Source organism: Castanea sativa, chromosome 9 (genome assembly GCF_040712315.1).
Source record: "Castanea sativa cultivar Marrone di Chiusa Pesio chromosome 9, ASM4071231v1".
In the NCBI taxonomy this organism is placed as follows: domain Eukaryota; kingdom Viridiplantae; phylum Streptophyta; class Magnoliopsida; order Fagales; family Fagaceae; genus Castanea; species Castanea sativa.
Genome location: NC_134021.1, coordinates 14,280,014 through 14,288,082, shown reverse-complemented (window position 1 = coordinate 14,288,082; position 8,069 = coordinate 14,280,014). Strand labels below are relative to the sequence as shown.

The 8,069-nt window shown below is 33.8% G+C and overlaps 1 pseudogene; it reads right to left on the bottom strand.

The window, feature by feature from the left end:
- Nucleotides 1–370: 370 nt before the first annotated feature.
- LOC142608794 (putative receptor-like protein kinase At3g47110) lies at nucleotides 371–7,780 on the bottom strand (annotated as a pseudogene).
- Nucleotides 7,781–8,069: the final 289 nt, after the last annotated feature.

The following is an 8,069-nucleotide window of genomic DNA, read 5'->3' as shown; positions in this document are numbered from 1 at the left end:
CTCAAAACTGTAAAGATTGCTCAATTGAATGTCACAGGACTCATTACTTAGAGATTCCATCCCATCCGGTCAATCTAAAAACAGAAATCAAATGAATTAATTAATTACACAACATGTGTGTGACTGATAGATAATTAAGAAAGAATGAAACAACTGTAATTACTTTCTTGCAGCAAACAACAATTATATTCCATTAGCATTAAATAATAGTAACATGCGGACTTGACAATCTTAATAGAAGAGAATGATATTATTTCCTTTTCTTCTCTTTTCACATAACATTTTTATCCCAATTTTGAATTTATGTTTTTATTTTCATTTTTTTTATACAAAAAAGTGACCAATCTTTATGTCCATTAATTCAATAAAATCAGTTAGCATACTTCGTTCTTCTTGTGTTTCCCTTCTTAAATTTAAGAAATGTGTTTCTAAGTGCATTCATTTCGTTGACGACAATATTTGCAGGCATCCGCTCATTCGGTGATGTTGTAGAACATGATAATCCAATTTGGAACACAGATATTAAGCAATCTTTTATTCTGCTACTAACATAGACATGGTGATCTTCTTTGATTATTGCACACACTTCTTAGTCATCCTCATTTTTCTCATTATCGACACCTTCTTCATCCTCCTCAAAGAAGATTAATGGATCAACTATATCCATGACATTTTCGGGCAAAGCCATTGATGTGAACTTGTGAATACTCAAACCATCTTTGAAAATTTCATTGATAGGTTTTTTCCCAGTGAACATCTCTAGCAATAGTATCCCATAGCTGAAAATGTCTCCCAATGTTGAAACTTGGCCACCCATCCCATACTCTGCAATCCATTAATAAATTTTCGGTAAGAAACAATACTCTTATGAGCTTAGAATTTAACCACTAATGCATTATGCAATGTTTACACATATATCCCTGCATACAACTTTGTGGATGTGTGTGTCTTTGTTGTTTTGTTAGACACTTTCTTTTTTCCAAGTGGCCAATGGTGTTAAACATGTTTCCCTGCACAGAAAGTGATGTCAAACTTGAGCATATAGTTAGTTTTGAAAGAATCCGTATTTTCATTTAATTTCAATAGAAATTGTTAAATAAGCAATGAGTTGTGCTTCATCTAGTTGAAACATTTACCTGAAGGAATGTACCCAATGGAACTCAATTGACAAGGTTTGAGTTTTAAAGGGATTATCATATGCTTCAAAGAGGAACTTCACCAATCCAAAATCACAACATGGGCTACCATATTTTCATCGAGTATATTACTTGGTTTAAGATCGCAGTGAACAATTGGTATTTGGCAATGGTGATGAAGATATTCTAATGCAAAAGCAACATCACCGGCTATGTTTAGTCTCTGAATAAAGTTCAATCTCTTGCTATGATGTTGCACATCTTTTTAAGGATGCAACCATTGGTCTAGACTTCCATTGCACATGAACTCGAAAATCAAACTCTTAAAGTCATTATCTTTATGATCAATGCTAGAGCAAGCAGAGATAATTTTGAGGAGATTACGATGACGTATATTTCTCAAAGCATTGCATTCATTAATGAAACTTGTGGAAGCTTCTTGTTGTTGAAGGTTCAATACTTTTATTGCAACAATTGCTCCATTTTCAAAAAGAACTCCTTTGTATACAGAGCCAAAGCTACTTGAACCCATCAAATTGTTTTTAGAAAAACGATTTGTTGCTTTTAGGAGTTCTACATAAGAGATACGTAATTGCAAATCTTCAAAGGAAGATGTAGTCAATGCTCTCTCTCTTGAACTTTTCACAATAAAACATGTACGGAAAAAATACAACAGAACAAGCACAATTAAGATCAAGCTAGTGATAGGAATTACTAATTTGAGTGTAAGAAGCTTCCGAGACGAATGATGATTTTTTATGAAGCATGTAGGTAAATGTAATTCTCGGACACCACCACATAGCTTATTATTTCCAAATATTGAAATTACGCTTGCATTTGAAAAAATACCTTCACTTGGCACTTCGCCCTTAAAATCATTATAAGAAATGTTGAGATGCTTAAGTGACAAAAATTTACTCAGAAATTCAGGAATATTCCCAGAAAAGTTATTTCGTGAAAGATCTATGTCTTCTGACCCTCTTAACGTATTCAACGATAAAAGAACTGCTCCCTCAAATGAATTACCCTCCAAATACAAGTGCTGCAAACTAAGACAAGTCTCAAGGGTGGTTGGAATTTCACCTGATAATCTATTCTCTGAAAGATCTAGCTCAGCAAGATTTTTTAAGTTACCCACTTCAAATGGCAGTGTGCCTATCAAGAAATTATGAGACAAAACCAAAGCAATTGAAAGGGAAGAAAGACCAATAACCTGGTTTGGTATGGTGCCAGTGAGATTGTTAAATTGTAACACCTCATAATTTTATTTCTTATTTAATTATTATACGTAAATTAAAAAGGAGGCCCACAATTAAATGGATTTAATTGACTCGGGCCTAAGATATTAAAAATAATATGAAGCCCAAGTAAGGTGGCATAAGTAAATATATGGGCCTTGGTAAGCTTTAAAAAAAAAATATAAAAAAAAAGGGAAAACCCTAGCCTTTATCTGAGTTGTATGTGTAAATAGGTATATATATTTATAAATAAAAAAAAAAAAAAAAAAAGGAGAACTCCTCTCTTTTAGTGGCACAAAGCAATCTTCTTGTTTTTAGTCTTCTCTGCGGTTGTGTGTGGGAGAATCAGGTCAGCCCTCCTCATTACTTGGATTCTTTTATTTGTGTGATACCTAGCAAGTGTCTATATAGCTTAAGGGCTATTGACATCTCACACACCTAGGATATAAAATGTTTATGTATGCTAGTCTATGTGCCGCACAGATTACAGGTGGTTAGGCGTGGACCTATGAAATAAGTTTGTCACCATGCTAATGAGAAAAAGCTGCTTGGGGTTTACTATATGATTGCACTATCTATCTAAGTTCACAATATGTCATTCACGCACCTGCCAATGTTCAAAAACTTGTCTAAATCCTAGTCTAGCGGCATCAAGGGAATACTAGGCAATTGGATTGATAAATTAAGGTATATATTAGGTTGATCACATGTCCATCTTCTTGCCATATTAAAGTTTCATGCATAGCTAGGATTATATTAATGGAAAAAAAAAGGCTGCATTATGTTACTAGATACCTACCTCTGCACCTAGTGACACTAACTATCATTTCTAAGCCACTATTGTAGGCAGCAACTTTTTAAGCCCAAAAATCAGATTATGCAACAGTATTTTTAAGCCAAAATCTGATTAGGTAGAGCCAAAAAGATATGATTATGCAGCAGTAATTGTAAGCCCAAAACCTGACATGGCTGAAGAGTATTTCAAGGAAACTAAACACCTCTGTAGGTTTTAATGTTGATAGATTAAACTATTTAAATGTGAAAATGGATTGTTAAGTGGGAAAATTTTGTATTGGTGGATCTATCTTTGGTGTTGCTAGGTTCTAATTCTACTGATCTGTTGTGATTCAAGGGAGGTTGATTTCTTTTATTTTTGCAACTTAGAGGTAAGTAGTGTTTACTTATTTTGGAGGTTTTCCCAAACAGTGTTTTGATTATTAAATTATTTTATTATATCAAAGAAATATGTTGTTATTATATATATATATATATATATATATATATATATATATATATATATAAATGCATATTTTATAATTGCTTGATGTGCACGTTAATTATTTGTTTAATGAAAAACTTGTGGGACAACCTAAATTTATTTAAATTTGTATGTGTGAATATATCCTTATATTTTTTAGAATTATGAATGGATTATTTTTGTGAGCATCTTGAATGGATTATTTATGTAAGTATCTTGAATATGTTTTGAAAACCTATAGCAAGTTGTGATTAAAAGCTCAATATTGTATTAGTCCTTAGCAAGGGACAACCATACTGCAGCTAGTCCTTAGCAAGAGACGGTCTCAAAAAAGGGAACAGTGCACAATTAATAGCTTCTTAGCAATGGAGTATACTATTAAGGATCCAAAAAGGAAGCTCCTTAGTAAGGAAGTGCACCTTGAGGTTCCAAAGGAGCCATCCTTAAGAAATAGGATGAAAAGGAGGTTCCAGTCCCAGAAAAAGGGACAACACAACCCTGTCAACGGGGCGTAAACGATAACCACGAGCAAAGCCTAGGAAATTGTGTATGTAATGATATTGATATATATATTTTATGATGGCTCACAATGTAAAGACATTTATAAATATATATATATATATATATATATATATATATATATATATATATATATATACACACACACATATGAAATATTAGGGTGTGGGATGAGATAACTCAATAAGTGGAATTCAGTAATACTGTGGTGTGGGAGCAACCTTTTAAAAAAAATAATTCTTTCAACAAATTCATAACTTGTACCTCATCAATATTTTATCATCAAATATTTCATATATATATATATATATCTTTATATTGTGAGCCATCATAAAATATATATATCAATACCATCACATACACAATTTCCTAGGCTTTGCTCGTGGTCAACGTTTACGCCCCATTGACAGGGTTGTGCTGTCCCCTTTTTTGGGACTGGAACCTCCTTTTCATCCCATTTCTTAAAGATGGCTCCTTTGAAATCTAAAGGTACACTTCCTTACTAAGGAGCTTTCTTTTTGGATCCTTAATAGTATACTCCCTTGCTAAGGAGCTATCAATTGTGCACTGTCCCCTTTTTTGGGACCGTCCATTGCTAAGGACTAGCTGCAGTATGGTTGTTTCTTGCTAAGGACTAGCTGCAGTATGGTTGTTCCTTGCTAAGGACTAATACAATACTGAGCTTTTAATCACAACTTGCCATAGGTTTTCAAAACATATTCAAGATGCTCACATAAATAACCCATTCAAGATGCTCACAAAAATAATCCATTCATAATTCTCAAAAATATAAGGATATATTCACACATACAAATTTAAATAAATTTAGGTTGTTCCACAAGTTTTTCATAAAACGAATAATTAACATGCACATCAAGCAATTATAAAATATCCATTTATATATATATATATATATATATATATATATATATATATATATATATATATATATATATAATAACAACATATTTCTTTGATATAAAATAATTTAATAATCAACACTGTTTGGGAAAACCCCCAAAATTAGTAAACACCACTTACCTTTAAGTTGCAAAAATAAAAGAAATCAATCTCCCTTGAATCACAACAGATCAGTAGAATTAGAACCTAGCAACACCAAAGATAGGTACATCAATACAAAATTTTCCCACTTAATCACATTTAAATAGTTTAATCTATCAACATTAAAACCTACGGAGGTGTTTAGTTTCCTTGAAATACTCTTCAGCCATGTCAGGTTTTGGGCTTACAATTACTACTGCATAATCATATCTTTTTGGCTTTACCTAATCAGATTTTGGCTTAAAAATATTGTTGCATAATCTGATTTTTGGGCTTAAAGAGTTGCTGCCTACAATAGTGGCTTAGAGATGATAATTAGTGTCACTAGGTGCAGAGGTAGGTATCTAGTAACATAATGCAGCCTTTTTTTTTTTTTCCCATTAATATAATCCTAGCTATGTATGGCAGGAAGATGGACATGTGATCAACCTAATATATACCTTAATTTATCAATCCAATTGCCTAGTATTCCCTTGATGCCGCTAGACTAGGATTTAGACAAGTTTTTGAACATTGGCAAGTGCGTGAATGACATATTATGAACTTAGATAGATAGTGCAATCATATAGTAAACCCCAAACAGCTTTTTCTCATTAGCATGGTGACAAACTAATTTCATAGGTCCACGCCTAACCACCAGTAATCTGTGCAGCACATAGAATAGCATACATAAACATTCTATATCCTAGGTGTGTGAGATGTCAATAGCCCTTAAGCTATATAGACACTTGCTAGGTATCACACAAATAAAAGAATCCAAGTAATGAGGAGGGCTGACCTGATTCTCCCACACACAACTGCAGAGAAGACTAAAAACAAGAAGATTGCTTTGTGCCACTAAAAGAGAGGAGATCTCCTATTTATTTTATTTATTTATTTATATATATATATACCTATTTACACGTACAACTTAGATAAAGGCTAGGGTTTTCCCCCTTTTTTTTTAATTTTTTTTAATGCTTATCAAGGCCCATATATTTACTTATGCCACCTCACTTGGGCTTCATATTATTTTTAATATCTTAGGCCCGAGTCAATTAAATCCATTTAATTGTGGGTCTCCTTTTTAATTTACGTATAATAATTAAATAAGAAATAAAATTATGGGGTGTTACATAAATGATAGGTTCTGTATAAGCAAACTTTGACAGTTTCCTAAGCTTGGGGGTATCCTTCCCTCAAATCTATTCTCATTCATATAAAGCAATGTCAATGTTGTTAAGTTACCCAAGGAGGAAGGGTTGGCCCAAAAAATTTGTTACCATGCAAAAAGAATCCCTTTAACTTCCAAAGCTTCCCAATAGCATCAGGAAGAGTACCTCTCAAATAGTTATATCCTAGTCCCAGTTTGTTCAAGTTAACAAGGTTCTCAATTCCAATAGGGATGTCACCCCGAATCATATTTTGGCTCATAGAAAGTGTGGTTAGCTGGGTGGAAAGGTTGGCTATGGAGCTGGGCAATACTCCTCCAAAATAATTATTATGAAGACCCAAGACTTACAGACTAGTACAATTAGCTAAGAAACTAAAAAAATTCAAGTCTCCATCTTTCCCATATCCAAGTCTGTTATCATCAAAATTAAGTCGAACCAAGCCTTGCAAGCTTGCTAGATTAGGCACTATCCCAGTTAGACCATTTTCGGCAAAGTCAAGCACCTGAAGTTGAGAAGCATTTGACAATGACATGGGAATAATTCCTGTGAAACTGTTAACACCGCCAACAAATAGTCGAAGGTTAGGAAGAGTAAGACCAACATCAGGTGGAAGGCTTCCTTGTAGCTGATTTTGAGTAATGGTGAAATGGTGTATGGAAGAAATATTATAGATGAGAGGAGGGATGATACCAGACAAATTATTCTCAGCAGGCAGAAAAAATCCCAAGCTTGATAGACGGCCAAGTTCACTAGGCATCATTCCTTGCAAATTGTTCTAGGCAAGTTCAAGATAATACAAAGAAGAAAAGTTTCCAATCCAAGCTGGGATAGTCCCGGTAAGGTTGTTGGCACCAAAACCTAGATACACCAACTTTAACAATGAGCTGAATTGGTCTGGAATCTGCCCAATAAGTTCATTGATAGCAACATTAATCACTCTTAGTTGTGTACATTGACTTAGATTAGTTGGAAGGTTCCAACCAAAGGAATTCCTACTCAAATTGAGATGCTGCAGGTGCTTTAAACGTCCCACTTCTTAAGGAATTTCACCATAAAAACTGTTGTTTTGTAGGTTGAATCCTGTGAGGTAGGATAGATTTCCTATAGAGGGTGGTATGGAGCCAGCCAATCTCTTTGCTTCTAGGTTCAAAGTCATGATTGTTTTACTGGAAGGGCTACATGTAATTGTAACACCTATTCAGTTGCAGAAATGTATGGAGTCATTCCATGAGCTCATGATTTGAAGTGGGTCTTTATCAATTTCTTGAAGTTGAGTAAAGCCAGTTGATCGGTGTCATTAGCTAAAGCTGAAACTGTGGCAGATTTTGAGCTTGAGCTTATACACATTCGAAGAATCCCATAATTGAATGTTAATAAAAACCACTTGGAACCAAAATAAGAGTACTGCTTCATCCTGTTGGAAATGCAAGTTTCAAGTAAAGGACCAAATCTGATAGAATTTGCTTTGATCTGTGTGGAAATACAAAAAAGTCAGTTAGGGTTAATAGAAATAAACGTTTGTAGGACCTAGCTTACAGTGGAAGTAGTAATAATTCAGTTAGAATTGATAGAAATAAATGTTAGTAGGTGGTATTGCTAAAAACTATACAGTGGTCCATTAACTTTATTTAACTCTCTGTCTAAAGCATAGAGGGTTTCTCTGGCGGCTAGGTTTAGGGTTCTCTATTCTTGGCGCTTGTCG